This window comes from Oncorhynchus gorbuscha, unplaced genomic scaffold (assembly GCF_021184085.1).
Source record: "Oncorhynchus gorbuscha isolate QuinsamMale2020 ecotype Even-year unplaced genomic scaffold, OgorEven_v1.0 Un_scaffold_4092, whole genome shotgun sequence".
NCBI classification, from domain to species: Eukaryota; Metazoa; Chordata; class Actinopteri; order Salmoniformes; family Salmonidae; genus Oncorhynchus; species Oncorhynchus gorbuscha.
This window is the reverse complement of record NW_025748195.1, coordinates 1-20,390: the sequence shown is the minus strand read 5'-3', so window position 1 is coordinate 20,390 and position 20,390 is coordinate 1. Positions and strand designations below refer to the sequence as shown.

General features: G+C 46.1%; 1 long non-coding RNA gene across 1 annotated transcript in view; it reads left to right on the top strand.

The window, feature by feature from the left end:
- Nucleotides 1–11,870, top strand: part of LOC124028412 — a 29,354-nt gene extending 17,484 nt beyond the window's left edge. Inside the window, exon 3 of the long non-coding RNA XR_006837585.1 lies at nucleotides 11,740–11,870. This is a non-coding gene — a long non-coding RNA (uncharacterized LOC124028412). The remainder of the gene's footprint in view (nucleotides 1–11,739) is intronic.
- Nucleotides 11,871–20,390: the final 8,520 nt, after the last annotated feature.

Here is a 20,390-nt window from a genome sequence, read left to right as displayed (position 1 = left end):
TAATACAAATATTGAGTTATTGTATGCAACCTTTTTGGGGGGAAATTATTTGATTCTAATACTCGGAGAAAGAGATTTTCTGTTTTCAGTACTTCCCTTTCGAGGATAACGCCACATCCCTTTTCTAAAATGTTTTACGAGATTGGAGAACACATTGCGAGGATCGAAGCCCATTCCTCCATACAGAATCTTTCCAGATCCTTGATGTCCTTCGACATCAACAGGTTTTTAATGGTGTTCAAGTCCGGAGACTAAGATGGCCATTGCAAAATGTTAATTTCGTGGGTCAATTAACCATTTCTTTGCGGATTTTGATGTGTGTTCGTGGTTATGGTTTTTCTGGAAGATCCACTTGCAGCCAAGTTTCAGCCTCCTGGCAGAGGCATCCAAGTTTTGGCCTAAAATGTCCTGGTACGTTGACCTTAACAAGGGCCACAGGACCAGTGAAAGCAAAATAGTCCAGTAACATCAAATATCCACCACCATATTTTACAGTAAGGATGAGGTTATTCACTAAATATGCATCCTACTTTCGACACCAAACCCACCACTGGTGTGCTTGGCCACAGAGCTCTATTATAGTGTCATATAGTGTTTTCTATTATAGTGTCATCTATTATAGCAGTGGTCACCAAACTACGGCCCGCGGGCCGGATACGGCCCGTCAGCACATTTGGCCCGGCCCTCTGAACAATACCAGAGACGCTATCGAATTTTTTTCCTATTTGGCCTCCAGAAAAAAAATCCTAGGCCCGGCCCTGTCAAAGAGAGAACGGAATAATGGCGAAAAGGTTAGGTAAGAGAAAAATTGATTCAGAATGCAGGGTATTTAACCTGCAGTGGACAAACGATAATTCTTTTGTTCAATGCAAAGAAAAGGCTGTTTGTCTCATCTGTCAAGAGACGGTGGCGGTATTCAAAGAATACAATCTTCGCCGACACTATGAATGTCATGCAGGTGAAAGAGGACCCAAACGCGACTTAACAGAAACAGAGTTTATTAAAGTCCAAAACGGAATAACAGAAATCCTCTAGATTTGTAGAGGGGAAACAACTGGAGAAGCGGCCACAGACTGCAGGTCGCTTCGGGTAGGCACAGGCCGTAGTCGACTGAGACACCTGCTCACACGCAGCATCTGATGAAGGCACAAAACACGACAGGACAGGGTGATACACAATCACGGCAAAAACACGACAGGACAGGGCGAAACGCAATCACAGCATGGTGAATACAATACAAGGAACCGACGGGACAGGAACGGATCACAAAGGAATAAATAGGGGATCTAATCAGGGGAAAGGATCGGGAACAGGTGTGGGAAGACTAAATGATGATTAGGGGAATAGGAACAGCTGGGAGCAGGAACGGAACGACAGAGAGAAGAGAGAGCGAGAGAGTGAGAGAGGGAGGGGGAGAGAGAGGGATAGAAGGAGGGAAAGAACCAAACAAGACCAGCAGAGGGAAACGAATAGCATGGGGAGCACAGGGACAAGACATGACAATAAATGACAAACATGACAGTACCCCCACTCACCGAGCGCCTCCTGGCGCACTCGAGGAGGAATCCTGGCGGCAACGGAGGAAATCATCGATGAGCGAACGGTCCAGCACGTCCCGAGACGGAACCCAACTCCTCTCCTCAGGACCGTAACCCTCCCAATCCACTAGGTATTGGTGACCCCGTCCCCGAGAACGCATGTCCATAATCTTATGTACCTTGTAAATAGGTGCGCTCTCGACAAGGACGGGAGGGGGGAGGGAAGACGAACGGGGTGCGAAGAAAGGGCTTAACACAGGAGACATGGAAGACAGGATGGACGCGACGAAGATGTCGCGGAAGAAGCAGTCGCACAGCGACAGGATTGACGACCTGGGAGACACGGAACGGACCAATGAACCGCGGAGTCAACTTACGAGAAGCTGTCGTAAGAGGAAGGTTGCGAGTGGAAAGCCACACTCTCTGGCCGCAACAATACCTTGGACTCTTAATCCTGCGTTTATTGGCGGCTCTCACCGTCTGTGCCCTGTAACGGCAAAGTGCAGACCTCACCCTCCTCCAGGTGCGCTCACAACGTTGGACAAACGCTTGAGCGGAGGGAACGCTGGACTCGGCAAGCTGGGATGAGAACAGAGGAGGCTGGTAACCCAGACTACTCTGAAACGGAGATAACCCGGTAGCAGACGAAGGAAGCGAATTGTGAGCGTATTCTGCCCAGGGAGCTGTTCTGCCCAAGACGCAGGGTTTCTGAAAGAAAGGCTGCGTAGTATGCGACCAATCGTCTGATTGGCCCTCTCTGCTTGACCGTTAGACTGGGGATGAAACCCGGAAGAGAGACTGACGGACGCACCAATCAAACGACAGAACTCCCTCCAAAACTGTGACGTGAATTGCGGGCCTCTGTCTGAAACGGCGTCTAACGGGAGGCCATGAATTCTGAATACATTCTCAATAATGATTTGTGCCGTCTCCTTAGCGGAAGGAAGTTTAGCGAGGGGAATGAAATGTGCCGCCTTAGAGAACCTATCGACAACCGTCAGAATCACAGTCTTCCCCGCAGACAAAGGCAGACCGGTAATGAAGTCTAAGGCAATGTGAGAACATGGTCGAGAAGGAATGGGGAGCGGTCTGAGACGACCGGCAGGAGGAGAGTTACCCGACTTAGTCTGCGCGCAGTCCGAACAAGCAGCCACGAAACGGCGCGTGTCACGCTCCTGAGTCGGCCACCAAAAGCGCTGGCGAATAGACGCAAGAGTGCCTCGAACACCGGGATGACCCGCTAACTTGGCAGAGTGAGCCCACTGAAGAACAGCCAGACGAGTGGAAACAGGAACGAAAAGGAGGTTACTAGGACAAGCGCGCGGCGACGCAGTGTGCGTGAGTGCTTGCTTAACCTGTCTTTCAATTCCCCAGACTGTTAACCCGACAACACGCCCATAAGGAAGAATCCCCTCGGGATCAGTAGAAGCCACAGAAGAACTAAACAGACGGGATAAGGCATCAGGCTTGGTGTTCTTGCTACCCGGACGGTAAGAAATCACAAACTCGAAACGAGCGAAAAACAACGCCCAACGAGCTTGACGGGCATTAAGTCGTTTGGCAGAACGGATGTACTCAAGGTTCTTATGGTCTGTCCAAACGACAAAAGGAACGGTCGCCCCTCCAACCACTGTCGCCATTCGCCTAGGGCTAAGCGGATGGCGAGCAGTTCACGGTTACCCACATCATAGTTGCGCTCAGATGGCGACAGGCGATGAGAAAAATAAGCGCAAGGATGAACCTTATCGTCAGACTGGAAGCGCTGGGATAGGATGGCTCCCACGCCTACCTCTGAAGCGTCAACCTCGACAATGAATTGTCTAGTGACGTCAGGAGTAACGAGGATAGGAGCGGACGTAAAACGTTCTTTTAGAAGATCAAAAGCTCCCTGGGCGGAACCGGACCACTTAAAACACGTCTTGACAGAAGTAAGAGCTGTGAGAGGGGCAGCAACTTGACCGAAATTACGAATGAAACGCCGATAGAAATTAGCGAAACCTAAAAAGCGCTGCAACTCGACACGTGACCTTGGAACGGGCCAATCACTGACAGCTTGGACCTTAGCGGAATCCATCTGAATGCCTTCAGCGGAAATAACGGAACCGAGAAAAGTAACGGAGGAGACATGAAAAGAGCACTTCTCAGCCTTTACGTAGAGACAATTCTCTAAAAGGCGCTGTAGAACACGTCGAACGTGCTGAACATGAATCTCGAGTGACGGAGAAAAAATCAGGATATCGTCAAGATAGACAAAAACAAAATGTTCAGCATGTCTCTCAGAACATCATTAACTAATGCCTGAAAAACAGCTGGCGCATTGGCGAGACCGAACGGCAGAACCCGGTACTCAAAATGCCCTAACGGAGTGTTAAACGCCGTTTTCCACTCGTCCCCCTCTCTGATGCGCACGAGATGGTAAGCGTTACGAAGGTCCAACTTAGTAAAGCACCTGGCTCCCTGCAGAATCTCGAAGGCTGATGACATAAGGGGAAGCGGATAACGATTCTTAACCGTTATGTCATTCAGCCCTCGATAATCCACGCAGGGGCGCAGAGTACCGTCCTTCTTTTTAACAAAAAAGAACCCCGCCCCGGCCGGAGAAGAAGAAGGCACTATGGTACCGGCGTCAAGAGACACAGACAAATAATCCTCGAGAGCCTTACGTTCGGGAGCCGACAGAGAGTATAGTCTACCTCGAGGAGGAGTGGTCCCCGGAAGGAGATCAATACTACAATCATACGACCGGTGAGGAGGAAGGGAGTTGGCTCGGGACCGACTGAAGACCGTGCGCAGATCATGATATTCCTCCGGCACTCCTGTCAAATCGCCAGGTTCCTCCTGAGAAGTAGGAACAGAAGAAACGGGAGGGATGGCAGACATTAAACACTTCACATGACAAGAAACGTTCCAGGATAGGATAGAATTACTAGACCAATTAATAGAAGGATTATGACATACAAGCCAGGGATGACCCAAAACAACAGGTGTAAACGGTGAACGGAAAATCAAAAAAGAAATAGTCTCACTGTGGTTACCAGATACTGTGAGAGTTAAAGGTAGTGTCTCAAATTTGATACTGGGAAGATGACTACCATCTAAGGCAAACATGGGCGTAGGCCTGTCTAACGGTCTGAAAGGAATGTTATGTTTCCGAACCCATGCTTCGTCCATGAAACAACCCTCAGCCCCAGAGTCAATCAAAGCACTGCATGTAGCACCCGAACCGGTCCAGCGTAGATGGACCGACATAGTAGTACAAGATCTAGATGAAGGGACCTGAGTAGTAGCGCTCACCAGTAGCCCTCCGCTTACTGATGGGCTCTGGCCTCTTACTGGACATGAATTAACAAAATGTCCAGCAACTCCGCAATAGAGGCACAGGCGGTTGGTGATCCTCCGTTCCCTCTCCTTATTCGAGATGCGAATCCCTCCCAGCTGCATGGGCTCAGTCTCAAAGCCAGAGGAGGGAGATGGTTGCGATGCGGAGCAGGGAAACACCGTTGATGCGAGCTCTCTTCCACGAGCCCGGTGACGAAGATCTACCCGTCGTTCTATGCGGATGGCGAGAGCAATCAAAGAATCCACATCTGATGGAACCTCCCGGGAGAGAATCTCATCCTTAACCACTGCGTGGAGTCCCTCCAGAAAACGAGCGAGCAGCGCCGGCTCGTTCCACTCACTAGAGGCAGCAAGAGTGCGAAACTCAATGGAATAATCCGTTATGGACCGTTCACCTTGGCATAAGGAAGCCAGGGCCCTAGAAGCCTCCCCACCAAAAACTGAACGGTCAAAAACCCGAATCATCTCCTCCTTAAAGTTCTGGAAATCGTTAGAGCAATCAGCCCTTGCCTCCCAGATAGCTGTGCCCCATTCTCGAGCCCGGCCAGTAAGGAGTGAAATGACGTAAGCAACCCGAGCTCTCTCTCTAGAGTATGTGTTGGGTTGGAGAGAGAACACAATCTCACACTGCGTGAGAAAGGAGCGGCACTCAGTGGGCTGCCCGGAGTAGCAAGGTGGGTTATTAACCCTAGGTTCTGGAGGCTCGGCAGGCCAGGAAGTAACAGGTGGCACGAGACGTAGACTCTGGAACTGTCCAGAGAGGTCGGAAACCTGAGCGGCCAGGTTTTCCACGGCATGGCGAGCAGCAGACAATTCCTGCTCGTGTCTGCCGAGCATGGCTCCTTGGATCTCGACGGCAGTGTAACGAGCGTCTGAAGTCGCTGGGTCCATCCCTTGGTCGGTTCCTTCTGTCATGCAGGTGAAAGAGGACCCAAACGCGACTTAACAGAAACAGAGTTTATTAAAGTCCAAAACGGAATAACAGAAATCCTCTAGATTTGTAGAGGGGAAACAACTGGAGAAGCGGCCACAGACTGCAGGTCGCTTTTCGGGTAGGCACAGGCCGTAGTCGACTGAGACACCTGCTCACACGCAGCATCTGATGAAGGCACAAAACACGACAGGACAGGGTGATACACAATCACGGCAAAAACACGACAGGACAGGGCGAAACGCAATCACAGCATGGTGAATACAATACAAGGAACCGACGGGACAGGAACGGATCACAAAGGAATAAATAGGGGATCTAATCAGGGGAAAGGATCGGGAACAGGTGTGGGAAGACTAAATGATGATTAGGGGGAATAGGAACAGCTGGGAGCAGGAACGGAACGACAGAGAGAAGAGAGAGCGAGAGAGTGAGAGAGGGAGGGGGAGAGAGAGGGATAGAAGGAGGGAAAGAACCAAACAAGACCAGCAGAGGGAAACGAATAGCATGGGGAGCACAGGGACAAGACATGACAATAAATGACAAACATGACAATGAATCCCGTCACAAAGACAAGTACGATAGCTTGCAAGGCCAAATACGAGCAGACAAACTCTCAAAGCTAAAAAGTGGACTACTATCTCAGCAGAATACATTTGTACGCCAAGCTCAGCTGAACCAGGCATCCGTTTCACTGACGGTGAGTTTGTTAAGAAATGTATGGATGCTGTCGCGGAGGAGGTGTGTCCCGAGAAGAAAGATGCATTTAATGCCGTAAGTCTGTCGGCGAGTACAATCACCAGACGTGTTGAATTCTGTAATGAAGGTTGTGGTGTCGTGCATAAACTTCATCAGAGCAAAGGGACTTAAACACAGGCAGTTCCAAGAATTCCTGTCTGAACTGGAGTCTACGCACGGAGATGTGCTGTACTACACAGAGGTCCGATGGCTGAGCCGGGGCAGAGTTTTGAGTTTTGAGTTTTTACGAGCTGCTACCCGAAATTAACGCATTTCTTCATTTAAAAGACAAAACGGTCCCAGAGCTGATCGACCCAGAATGGAAATGGCACCTCGCATTTTTAACAGACGTGACAGAAATACTTAACAGCCTTAACTTGCAGCTACAAGGTGAGGGGAAACTCATTTGCGACATGTATTCACACATAAAAGCATTTGAGGTGAAATTAGCGCTGCTTTTGGAACAAGTGAAAAAGCGCAACTTCGTTCATCTTCCTGCTACCCAAAACCTGTCGACAGAGAACCCAGCGGTCCCGTTCCCAGCTGAAAAGTGCGTGGAAGCACTGGAAATGCTGAAGGCGGAGTTCGGTGTGCGATTCAGTGAACTACATGTTCATGCAAAAGAAATCCGTCTTTGATGAAGCCCAGCCTTCATATCAGTTTGAGTTGGCTGAGTTACAGAACTGTGATGTTCTGAAAGACGCATTCAAGCCCAACAGTCTCATTGACTTCTATGCCGCCCTCCCAAACGACACATATCCAAACATCAAAAAACACGCAATGAAAATGTCCACAGTTTTTGGCAGCACGTATATCTGCGAGAAAACCTTTTCTCGCATGAAACTGCTGAAAACCCCGATGAGATCAAGATTGACAGATGAACATTTGCATCAGTGCTTGAGACTGGCTGTAACTAGAATGGAACCTGATATTCAACTTCTCACCAGCCAGATGCAGGCCCACAGTTCACACTGATGAACATACATAGGTAAGCTCACTTTTCTGACTTGAATGAGTCATTCTGAGCATAAACAAATATAATCATAATAAAATCTACTGGGATAAAATCCATCTTTACAACCATACTGGTAGTGAAATGTATTGTGCTGTGTAGGTGCTGTATCACTTAGTTCAGTTTCTCAACCTGCTTCTTTTGTGGTTTTCACAGGGAAGTTGATGAGAGAGAGCTGCAAACAGCGGTGTCTACAAGCCTACTGGAACCTACAAAAGGATTATAAGGAAGGAACACAAGAACTTTAAGAGACTGCTCATATGTGTCAGAGAGATTCTGCTCTGACAACTGAGCTGAACTTTTATCTGTTAAGATTGTGCATGGCACGACAGAAAGTTAATGTTCCATGGCTTTTTTTTCGATGAAGAACCCAGAGAGAGTTATTTAGTTATTATTTATTTCCTGTTTTTTCTGTGAAGAACTCAGAGAGGGTTATTTAGTTATTATTTATTTAATTAAGTGTTATTTGTTTCCTGACTTTTTTTCTGTAAAGAACCTGGAAAGGGTTATTTGGTTATGTGTGGCTTTCTGGAAAACAATACATTTTTTAAGCTCCCCTACGATCGTCACACTTTTTCTGTTACAAACTGACACCGGCCCCCCTTCAGAGAAGGGAAAAGTTATGTGGCCCTCACAGGAAAAAGTTTGGGGACCCCTGTATTATAGTGTCATCTATTATAGTGTCATCTATTATAGTGTCATCTATTATAGTGTCATCTATTATAGTGTCATCTATTATTGTGTCATCTATTATTGTATCTGACCATGGCAATCCAAGAGCTAATGTTGTTTAGCAAACTCCAGGCATTTACAGTAGATTGCGAAAGTATTCACCCCCCCTTGGCATTTTTTCTATTTTGTTGCATTTCAACCTGTAATTTTAAATAGATTTTTATTTGGCTCTCGTGTAATGAACATACACAAAATAGTCCAAATTAGTGAAGTGAAAAAAATAAAAATACTTGTTTCAAAAAACCACAAAAAAAAAAAAAACAGAAGTGGTGTGTGCATATGTATTCACCCCCTTTGCTATGAAGCCCCTCCCCTTTGCTATGAAGCCCATCCCCTTTGCTGTGAAGCCCCTCCCCTTTTCCATGAAGCCCATCCCCTTTGCTATGAAGCCCCTAAATAAGATCTGGTGCAACCAATTACCTTCAGAAGTTTAAAAATTTGTTTAAAAAAGTGCACCTGTGTGCAATCTAAGTGTCACATGATCTGTCACATGATCTCAGTATATGTTCTGAAAGGCCCCAGAGTCTGCAACACCACTAATCAACGGACACCACCAAGCAAGGGGCACCATGAAGACCAAGGAGCTCTCCAAACAGATCCGGAACAAAGTTGTGGAGAAGTACCAATTTGTAAGTCGCTCTGGATAAGAGCGTCTGCTAAATGACTTAAATGTAAATGTAAGTACCGATCAGGGTTGGGTTAAGAATAAAATCATAAACTTTGAACATCCCACCACAACAAACCTGCCAAGAGAGTTGTGTCACCACAACAAACCTGCCAAGAGAGGGCCGCCCACCAAAACTCACGGAACAGGCAAGGGCATTCAAACTTATTGACGCACCCATCCCGTTAGCGGGATCATTTTCGTCAACATCCGCTGAATTGCAGAGCACCAAATTCAAATTAAATTACTAAAATATTTAAATTTCATGAAATCACAAGTGCAATATAGCAAAACACAGCTTAGCTTGTTGTTAATCCACCTGGCGTGTCAGATTTAAAAAAAGCTTTACAGCAAACGCTTTCCAAGTGTTTATGTTAGGACATCTCTCTCAGCAGACAAAACAATTACAAACAGCTAGCAGTCAAGTAGATTGGTCACGAAAGTCAGAAAAACATTAATATGAATCGCTTACCTTTGATGATCTTCGGATGTTTGCACTCAAGAGACTCCCAGTTACATAATAAATGTTCCTTTTGTTCCATAAAGATGATTTTATATCCAAAATACCTCCATTTGGTTTGCGCGTTATGTTCAGAAATCCACAGGCTCTAGCGGTCACGACATCGCAGACTAAAATTCCAAATAGTATCTGTAAAGTTCGTAGAAACATGTCAAACATTTTTTATAATCAATCCTCAGGTTGTTTTTACAATATATAATCGATAATATTTAAACTGTAGCTTCTTCAATGGGAAAGAGAGAGAAAATGTCTGCTCCAAGCTGTTGCGCATGCAAAACGCTGCTGGCACCCAGCCATTCAATGACGCTATGTGATCTTTCTCGCTCATTTTTCAAAATAAAAGCCTGAAACTATTTCTAAAGACTGTTCACAACATATGGAAGCCATAGGAAAAGGAATCTGGTTGATATCCCTTTAAATGGAGCGAAGGTAGGCTATGGAACATGGAGCTTTCAGTAAAAACAGCACTTCCGGGTTGGATTTTCCTCAGGTTTTCGCCTGCAATATCAGTTCTGTTATACTCACAGACAATATTTTGACAGTTTATGAAATGTTAGAGGGCTTTCTATCTTAATCTGAAAATTATATGCATATTCGAGATTCTGGGCATGAGAAATAGGCAGTTTCATTTAGGTATGTTTTTCATCCAAGCATCAAAATACTGCCCCCTACACTCAACGGTTTCAGAGAGGCAACAAAGAGACCAAAGATAACTATGAAGGAGCTGCAAAGCTCCACAGCGGAGATTGGAGTATCTGTCCATAGGACCACTTTAAGCCTTACACTCCACAGAGCTGGGCTTTACAGAAGAGTGGACAGAAAAAAGCCATTGTTAAAGAAAAAATAAGAAAACACATTTGTTTGCCAGAAGGCATGTGGGAGACTCCCCAAACATATGGAAGAAGGTACTCTGGTCAGATGAGAATAAAATTGTGCTTTTTGGCCATCAAGGAAAACACTATGTCTGGCGCAAACTCAACACCTCACATCACCCCGAGAACACCATCCCCACAGTGAAGCATGGTGGTGGCAGCATCATGCCGTGGGTATGTTTTTCATCGGCAGGGACTGGGAATCTGGTAAGAATTAAAGGAATGATGGATGGTGCTAAATACTGGGAAATTCTTGAGGGAAACCTAGAGATTTGAGACTGGGACGGAGGTTCACCTTCTAGCAGGACATTTAAATGTCTTGGAATGGCCTAGTCAAAGCCCAGACATCAATCTAATTGAGAATCTGTGCTATGACTTAAAGATCGCTGTACACCAGCGGAACCCATCCAACTTGAAGGAGCTGTAGCAGTTGCCTTGAAGGAATGGGCAAAAATCCCAGTGGCTAGATGTGCCAAGCTTATAGAGACATACCCCAAGAGACTTGCAGCTGTAATTGAAGCAAAAGTTGGGTCTACAAAGTATTGACTTTGTGAATAGTTATGCAAGTGTTTTTTGTTTATTGGTATTATTTCTTGTTTGTTTCACAAGGAAAATCATTTGGATCTTCAAAGTGGTAGACATGTTGTGTAAATCAATTTTAATTCCAGGTTGTAAGGCAACAAAATAGGAAAAATGCCAAGGGGGGTGAATACTTTCGCAATCCACCGTATGTTGGAGAGGCTTCCATTAAAGAACACCCTCTGTGTTCTGTTAGACAGGTAACTCTTTATCCACAATATAGCATGGTGTGTAAAGCCATAACACGTTTTTCCAGCAGCAGACTATGATCCATAATGTCAAAAGCCGCATGGAAGTCTAACAAAACAGCCCCCACATTATTTTTTATCATCTCAGTCTGATCTGATTATTCTAACCAATGACTCGTCATCTTTTATTTGCATATGTATCCTCCTACTTCCTACAGTAGGAGGATACAATCCTATCCGCCAATCAGGGTTGTGTATGTAAATATAGAAACATTTGTAACAACACGCCCACGCGATCAGACTGAGCATTTCAACGGCAAGAGGCGGTCCAGGGAAATAAACACACAGTGATGATTTATAATAATATACATTTAGAAAGACTGCATGGGGGCTTTAAGCTGAGACACATTTAAAAAAAAAATATTTTTTAAAAAGTAGAATTCCAGTACAAGGTTCTTGGCTAATCTATTTATTTGAGCAATTGTATATTATATATACTTTTTAATTTGTTTGAGCATACAATATATCTCCGTATTTGTATTCTTTATTTTATACAGTATTTTCTTTCTCATCTTTATCAAGGGTGTATCAATACTTTATCAATACTTTTATCAATAATTCTACAGGGTACCTCAAGTGTCAGAGAGTGTGGCTAGGGAAGCTCTCCTGAAGTTTGTGGGCTCCAAGTGGTCCAAAAGCAGCAAGCCTGCCAGAAACCTGACCTTCAAGGAGCTACAACCTATCACCATGTATCGGGTAAGTCTGCTAACTAGCCCTTCATAGTAGACCTCTCCTTAGTAGTATCTCTAATGAAACCTCTAGTTGGCAGTATCTCTAATGAAACCTCTTGTTGGCAGTATCTCTAATGAAACCTCTCGTTGGCAGTATCTCTAATGAAACCTCTTGTTGGCAGTATCTCTAATGAAACCTCTCGTTGGCAGTATCTCTAATGAAACCTCTTGTTGGCAGTATCTCTAATGAAACCTCTTGTTGGCAGTATCTCTAATGAAACCTCTCGTTGGCAGTATCTCTTATGAAACCTCTTGTTGGCAGTATCTCTAATGAAACCTCTCGTTGGCAGTATCTCTAATGAAACCTCTTGTTGGCAGTATCTCTAATGAAACCTCTCGTTGGCAGTATCTCTAATGAAACCTCTCGTTGGCAGTATCTCTAATGAAATCTCTTGTTGGCAGTATCTCTAATGAAACCTCTTGTTGGCAGTATCTCTAATGAAACCTCTCGTTGGCAGTATCTCTTATGAAACCTCTCGTTGGCAGTATCTCTAATGAAACCTCTCGTTGGCAGTATCTCTAATGAAACCTCTTGTTGGCAGTATCTCTAATGAAACCTCTTGTTGGCAGTATCTCTAATGAAACCTCTCGTTGGCAGTATCTCTTATGAAACCTCTTGTTGGCAGTATCTCTAATGAAACCTCTCGTTGGCAGTATCTCTAATGAAACCTCTTGTTGGCAGTATCTCTAATGAAACCTCTCGTTGGCAGTATCTCTAATGAAACCTCTCGTTGGCAGTATCTCTAATGAAACCTCTTGTTGGCAGTATCTCTAATGAAACCTCTCGTTGGCAGTATCTCTAATGAAACCTCTTGTTGGCAGTATCTCTAATGAAACCTCTCGTTGGCAGTATCTCTTATGAAACCTCTTGTTGGCAGTATCTCTTATGAAACCTCTTGTTGGCAGTATCTCTAATGAAACCTCTTGTTGGCAGTATCTCTAATGAAACCTCTTGTTGGCAGTATCTCTAATGAAACCTCTTGTTGGCAGTATCTCTAATGAAACCTCTTGTTGGCAGTATCTCTAATGAAACCTCTCGTTGGCAGTATCTCTAATGAAACCTCTCGTTGGCAGTATCTCTAATGAAACCTCTCGTTGGCAGTATCTCTAATGAAACCTCTTGTTGGCAGTATCTCTAATGAAACCTCTCGTTGGCAGTATCTCTTATGAAACCTCTTGTTGGCAGTATCTCTTATGAAACCTCTTGTTGGCAGTATCTCTAATGAAACCTCTTGTTGGCAGTATCTCTTATGACACCTCTTGTTGGCAGTATCTCTAATGAAACCTCTTGTTGGCAGTATCTCTAATGAAACCTCTTGTTGGCAGTATCTCTTATGAAACCTCTAGTTGGTAGTATCTCTAATGAAACCTCTCGTTGATAATATCTCTTATGACACCTCTTGTTGGCAGTATCTCTTATGAAACCTCTTACATTTACATTTACATTTAAGTCATTTAGCAGACGCTCTTATCCAGAGCGACTTTTGTTGGCAGTATCTCTAATGAAACCTCTTGTTGGCAGTATCTCTAATGAAACCTTTAGTTGGTATTATCTCTTATGAAACCTTTTGTTGGCAGTATCTCTAATGAAACCTCTCGTTGGCAGTATCTCTAATGAAACCTCTTGTTGGCAGTATCTCTAATGAAACCTCTCGTTGGCAGTATCTCTAATGAAACCTCTCGTTGGCAGTATCTCTAATGAAACCTCTCGTTGGCAGTATCTCTAATGAAACCTCTTGTTGGCAGTATCTCTAATGAAACCTCTCGTTGGCAGTATCTCTTATGAAACCTCTTGTTGGCAGTATCTCTTATGAAACCTCTTGTTGGCAGTATCTCTAATGAAACCTCTTGTTGGCAGTATCTCTAATGAAACCTCTCGTTGGCAGTATCTCTTATGAAACCTCTTGTTGGCAGTATCTCTTATGAAACCTCTTGTTGGCAGTATCTCTAATGAAACCTCTTGTTGGCAGTATCTCTTATGACACCTCTTGTTGGCAGTATCTCTAATGAAACCTCTTGTTGACAGTATCTCTAATGAAACCTCTTGTTGGCAGTATCTCTTATGAAACCTCTAGTTGGTAGTATCTCTAATGAAACCTCTCGTTGATAATATCTCTTATGACACCTCTTGTTGGCAGTATCTCTTATGAAACCTCTTACATTTACATTTACATTTAAGTCATTTAGCAGACGCTCTTATCCAGAGCGACTTTTGTTGGCAGTATCTCTAATGAAACCTCTTGTTGGCAGTATCTCTAATGAAACCTTTAGTTGGTATTATCTCTTATGAAACCTTTTGTTGGCAGTATCTCTAATGAAACCTCTAGTTGGCAGTATCTCTAATGAAACCTCTTGTTGGCAGTATCTCTAATGAAACCTTTAGTTGGTAGTATCTCTAATGAAACCTCTAGTTGGTAATATCTCTAATGAAACCTCTAGTTGGTAATATCTCTAATGAAACCTCTTGTTGGCAGTATCTCTAATGAAACCTCTTGTTGGCAGTATCTCTTATGAAACCTCTAGTTGGCAGTATCTCTAATGAAACCTCTTGTTGACAGTATCTCTAATGAAACCTCTTGTTGGCAGTATCTCTTATGAAACCTCTTGTTGGCAGTATCTCTAATGAAACCTCTTGTTGGCAGTATCTCTTATGAAACCTCTCGTTGGCAGTATCTCTAATGAAACCTCTTGTTGGCAGTATCTCTAATGAAACCTCTTGTTGGCAGTATCTCTTATGAAACCTCTAGTTGGTAGTATCTCTAATGAAACCTCTCGTTGATAATATCTCTTATGACACCTCTTGTTGGCAGTATCTCTTATGAAACCTCTTACATTTACATTTACATTTAAGTCATTTAGCAGACGCTCTTATCCAGAGCGACTTTTGTTGGCAGTATCTCTAATGAAACCTCTTGTTGGCAGTATCTCTAATGAAACCTTTAGTTGGTATTATCTCTTATGAAACCTTTTGTTGGCAGTATCTCTAATGAAACCTCTTGTTGGCAGTATCTCTAATGAAACCTTTAGTTGGTATTATCTCTTATGAAACCTTTTGTTGGCAGTATCTCTAATGAAACCTCTTGTTGGCAGTATCTCTAATGAAACCTCTAGTTGGCAGTATCTCTAATGAAACCTCTCGTTGGCAGTATCTCTAATGAAACCTCTAGTTGGCAGTATCTCTAATGAAACCTCTCGTTGGCAGTATCTCTAATGAAACCTCTCGTTGGCAGGATCTCTAATGAAACCTCTCGTTGGCAGTATCTCTAATGAAACCTCTCGTTGGCAGTATCTCTAATGAAACCTCTCGTTGGCAGTATTGTCATGCAGGTGAAAGAGGACCCAAAAGCGACTTGGCGAAAACAGAGTCTTTAATCCAGTAAAGTAAATACAATCAAAAAAACACAACTTTCACTCGAAATGACGAGGACAAACTGGAGACTCGATCTTGAACAGCAGGTGAACAGCAGGTTGCCTCGGGAAGGCACTTGAACCAGACAGACTCAGACACCTGCTCACCACGCAGCATCTGAGGAAAACACGACACGACAGGGCGATACACAAACACAGCACGGTGAATTCTAGACAAGGAACCGACAGGGCAGAAACGAATAACAAGGAGAGAAATAGGGACTCTAATCAGGGAAAAGGATCGGGAACAGGTGTGGGAAGGCTAAATGATGATTAGGGGAATAGGAACAGCTGGGAGCAGGAACGGAACGATAGAGAGAGAGAGAGCGAGAGAGTGAGAGAGGGAGGGGAGAGAGAGGGATAGAAAGAGGGAAAGAACCTAATAAGACCAGCAGAGGGAAACGAATAGAATGGGGAGCACAGGGACAAGACATGATAATAAATGACAAAACATGACAGTACCCCCCACTCACCGAGCGCCTCCTGGCGCACTCGAGGAGGAATCCTGGCGGCAACGGAGGAAATCATCAATGAGTGAACGGTCCAGCACGTCCCGAGACGGAACCCAACTCCTCTCCTCAGGACCGTAACCCTCCCAATCCACTAAGTATTGGTGACCCCGTCCCCGAGAACGCATGTCCATGATCTTATGTACCTTGTAAATAGGTGCGCTCTCGACAAGGACGGGAGGGGGAGGGAAGACGAACGGGAGTGCGAAGAAAGGGCTTGACACAGGAGACATGGAAGACAGGATGGACGCAACGAAGATGTCGCGGAAGAAGCAGTCGCACAGCGACAGGATTGACGACCTGGGAGACACGGAACGGACCAATGAACCGCGGAGTCAACTTACGAGAAGCTGTCGTAAGAGGAAGGTTGCGAGTGGAAAGCCACACTCTCTGGCCGCAACAATACCTTGGACTCTTAATCCTGCGTTTATTGGCGGCTCTCACAGTCTGTGCCCTGTAACGGCAAAGTGCAGACCTCACCCTCCTCCAGGTGCGCTCACAACGTTGGACAAACGCTTGAGCGGAGGGAACGCTGGACTCGGCAAGCTGGGATGAGAACAGAGGAGGCTGGTAACCCAGACTACTCTGAAACGGAGATAACCCGGTAGCAGACGAAGGAAGCGAATTGTGAGCGTATTCTGCCCAGGGGAGCTGTTCTGCCCAAGACGCAGGGTTTCTGAAAGAAAGGCTGCGTAGTATGCGACCAATCGTCTGATTGGCCCTCTCTGCTTGACCGTTAGACTGGGGATGAAACCCGGAAGAGAGACTGACGGACGCACCAATCAAACGACAGAACTCCCTCCAAAACTGTGACGTGAATTGCGGGCCTCTGTCTGAAACGGCGTCTAACGGGAGGCCATGAATTCTGAATACATTCTCGATAATGATTTGTGCCGTCTCCTTAGCGGAAGGAAGTTTAGCGAGGGAATGAAATGTGCCGCCTTAGAGAACCTATCGACAACCGTAAGAATCACAGTCTTCCCCGCAGACAAAGGCAGACCGGTAATGAAGTCTAGGGCGATGTGAGACCATGGTCGAGAAGGAATGGGAGCGGTCTGAGACGACCGGCAGGAGGAGAGTTACCCGACTTAGTCTGCGCGCAGTCCGAACAAGCAGCCACGAAACGGCGCGTGTCACGCTCCTGAGTCGGCCACCAAAAGCGCTGGAGAATAGACGCAAGAGTGCCTCGAACACCGGGATGACCAGCTAACTTGGCAGAGTGAGCCCACTGAAGAACAGCCAGACGAGTGGAAGCAGGAACGAAAAGGAGGTTACTAGGACAAGCGCGCGGCGCGCAGTGTGCGTGAGTGCTTGCTTAACCTGTCTTTCAATTCCCCAGACTGTTAACCCGACAACACGCCCATAAGGAAGAATCCCCTCGGGATCAGTAGAAGCCACAGAAGAACTAAACAGACGGATAAGGCATCAGGCTTGGTGTTCTTGCTACCCGGACGGTAAGAAATCACAAACTCGAAACGAGCGAAAAACAACGCCCAACGAGCTTGACGGGCATTAAGTCGTTTGGCAGAACGGATGTACTCAAGGTTCTTATGGTCTGTCCAAACGACAAAAGGAACGGTCGCCCCTCCAACCACTGTCGCCATTCGCCTAGGGCTAAGCGGATGGCGAGCAGTTCACGGTTACCCACATCATAGTTGCGCTCAGATGGCGACAGGCGATGAGAAAAATAAGCGCAAGGATGAACCTTATCGTCAGACTGGAAGCGCTGGGATAGAATGGCTCCCACGCCTACCTCTGAAGCGTCAACCTCGACAATGAATTGTCTAGTGACGTCAGGAGTAACGAGGATAGGAGCGGACGTAAAACGTTCTTTTAGAAGATCAAAAGCTCCCTGGGCGGAACCGGACCACTTAAACACGTCTTGACAGAAGTAAGAGCTGTGAGAGGGGCAGCAACTTGACCGAAATTACGAATGAAACGCCGATAGAAATTAGCGAAACCTAAAAGCGCTGCAACTCGACACGTGACCTTGGAACGGGCCAATCACTGACAGCTTGGACCTTAGCGGAATCCATCTGAATGCCTTCAGCGGAAATAACGGAACCGAGAAAAGTAACGGAGGAGACATGAAAAGAGCACTTCTCAGCCTTTACGTAGAGACAATTCTCTAAAAGGCGCTGTAGAACACGTCGAACGTGCTGAACATGAATCTCGAGTGACGGAGAAAAATCAGGATATCGTCAAGATAGACAAAAACAAAGATGTTCAGCATGTCTCTCAGAACATCATTAACTAATGCCTGAAAAACAGCTGGCGCATTGGCGAGACCGAACGGCAGAACCCGGTACTCAAAATGCCCTAACGGAGTGTTAAACGCCGTTTCCACTCGTCCCCCTCTCTGATGCGCACGAGATGGTAAGCGTTACGAAGGTCCAACCTTAGTAAAGCACCTGGCTCCCTGCAGAATCTCGAAGGCTGATGACATAAGGGGAAGCGGATAACGATTCTTAACCGTTATGTCATTCAGCCTCGATAATCCACGCAGGGGCGCAGAGTACCGTCCTTCTTCTTAACAAAAAGAACCCCGCCCCGGCCGGAGAGGAAGAAGGCACTATGGTACCGGCGTCAAGAGACACAGACAAATAATCCTCGAGAGCCTTACGTTCGGGAGCCGACAGAGAGTATAGTCTACCCGAGGAGGAGTGGTCCCCGGAAGGAGATCAATACTACAATCATACGACCGGTGAGGAGGAAGGGAGTTGGCTCGGGACCGACTGAAGACCGTGCGCAGATCATGATATTCCTCCGGCACTCCTGTCAAATCGCCAGGTTCCTCCTGAGAAGTAGGGACAGAAGAAACGGGAGGGATGGCAGACATTAAACACTTCACATGACAAGAAACGTTCCAGGATAGGATAGAATTACTAGACCAATTAATAGAAGGATTATGACATACTAGCCAGGGATGACCCAAAACAACAGGTGTAAACGGTGAACGGAAAATCAAAAAAGAAATAGTCTCACTGTGGTTACCAGATACTGTGAGGGTTAAAGGTAGTGTCTCAAATCTGATACTGGGAAGATGACTACCATCTAAGGCGAACATGGGCGTAGGCTTCTCTAACTCTCTGAAAGGAATGTCATGTTTCCGAACCCATGCTTCGGCCATGAAACAACCTCAGCCCCAGAGTCTATCAAGGCACTACATGTAGCACCCGAACCGGTCCAGCGTAGATGGACCGACAAAGTAGTACAGGATTTTGATGGAGAGACTTGAGTAGTTGCGCTCACCTGTAGCCCTCCGCTTACAGATGAGCTCTGGCTTTTACTGGACATGAATTAACAAAATGTCCAGCAACTCCGCAATAGAGGCACAGGCGGTTGGTGATCCTCCGTTCCCTCTCCTTAGTCGAGATGCGAATCCCTCCCAGCTGCATGGGCTCAGTCTCTGAGCCAGAGGAGGGAGATGGTTGCGATGCGGGGCAGGGAAACACCGTTGATGCGAGCTCTCTTCCACGAGCCCGGTGACGAAGATCTACCCGTCGTTCTATGCGGATGGCGAGAGCAATCAAAGAGTCCACATCTGAAGGAACCTCCCGGGAGAGAATCTCATCCTTAACCACTGCGTGGAGTCCCTCCAGAAAACGAGCGAGCAGCGCCGGCTCGTTCCACTCACTAGAGGCAGCAAGAGTGCGAAACTCAATAGAATAATCCGTTATGGACCGTTCACCTTGGCATAAGGAAGCCAGGGCCCTAGAAGCCTCCCTACCAAAAACTGAACGGTCAAAAACCCGAATCATCTCCTCTTTAAAGTTCTGGAACTTGTTAGAGCAATCAGCCCTTGCCTCCCAGATAGCTGTGCCCCATTCTCGAGCCCGGCCAGTAAGGAGTGAAATGACGTAAGCAACCCGAGCTCTCTCTAGAGTATGTGTTGGGTTGGAGAGAGAACACAATCTCACACTGCGTGAGAAAGGAGCGGCACTCAGTGGGCTGCCCGGAGTAGCAAGGTGGGTTATTAACCCTAGGTTCTGGAGGCTCGGCCGGCCAGGAAGTAACAGGTGGCACGAGACGTAGACTCTGGAACTGTCCAGAGAGGTCGGAAACCTGAGCGGCCAGGTTCTCCACGGCATGGCGAGCAGCAGACAATTCCTGCTCGTGTCTGCCGAGCATGGCTCCTTGGATCTCGACGGCAGTGTAACGAGCGTCTGAAGTCGCTGGGTCCATTCCTTGGTCGGTTCCTTCTGTCATGCAGGTGAAAGAGGACCCAAAAGCGACTTGGCGAAAACAGAGTCTTTAATCCAGTAAAGTAAATACAATCAAAAAAACACAACTTTCACTCGAAATGACGAGGACAAACTGGAGACTCGATCTTGAACAGCAGGTGAACAGCAGGTTGCCTCGGGAAGGCACTTGAACCAGACAGACTCAGACACCTGCTCACCACGCAGCATCTGAGGAAAACACGACACGACAGGGCGATACACAAACACAGCACGGTGAATTCTAGACAAGGAACCGACAGGGCAGAAACGAATAACAAGGAGAGAAATAGGGACTCTAATCTGGGAAAAGGATCGGGAACAGGTGTGGGAAGGCTAAATGATGATT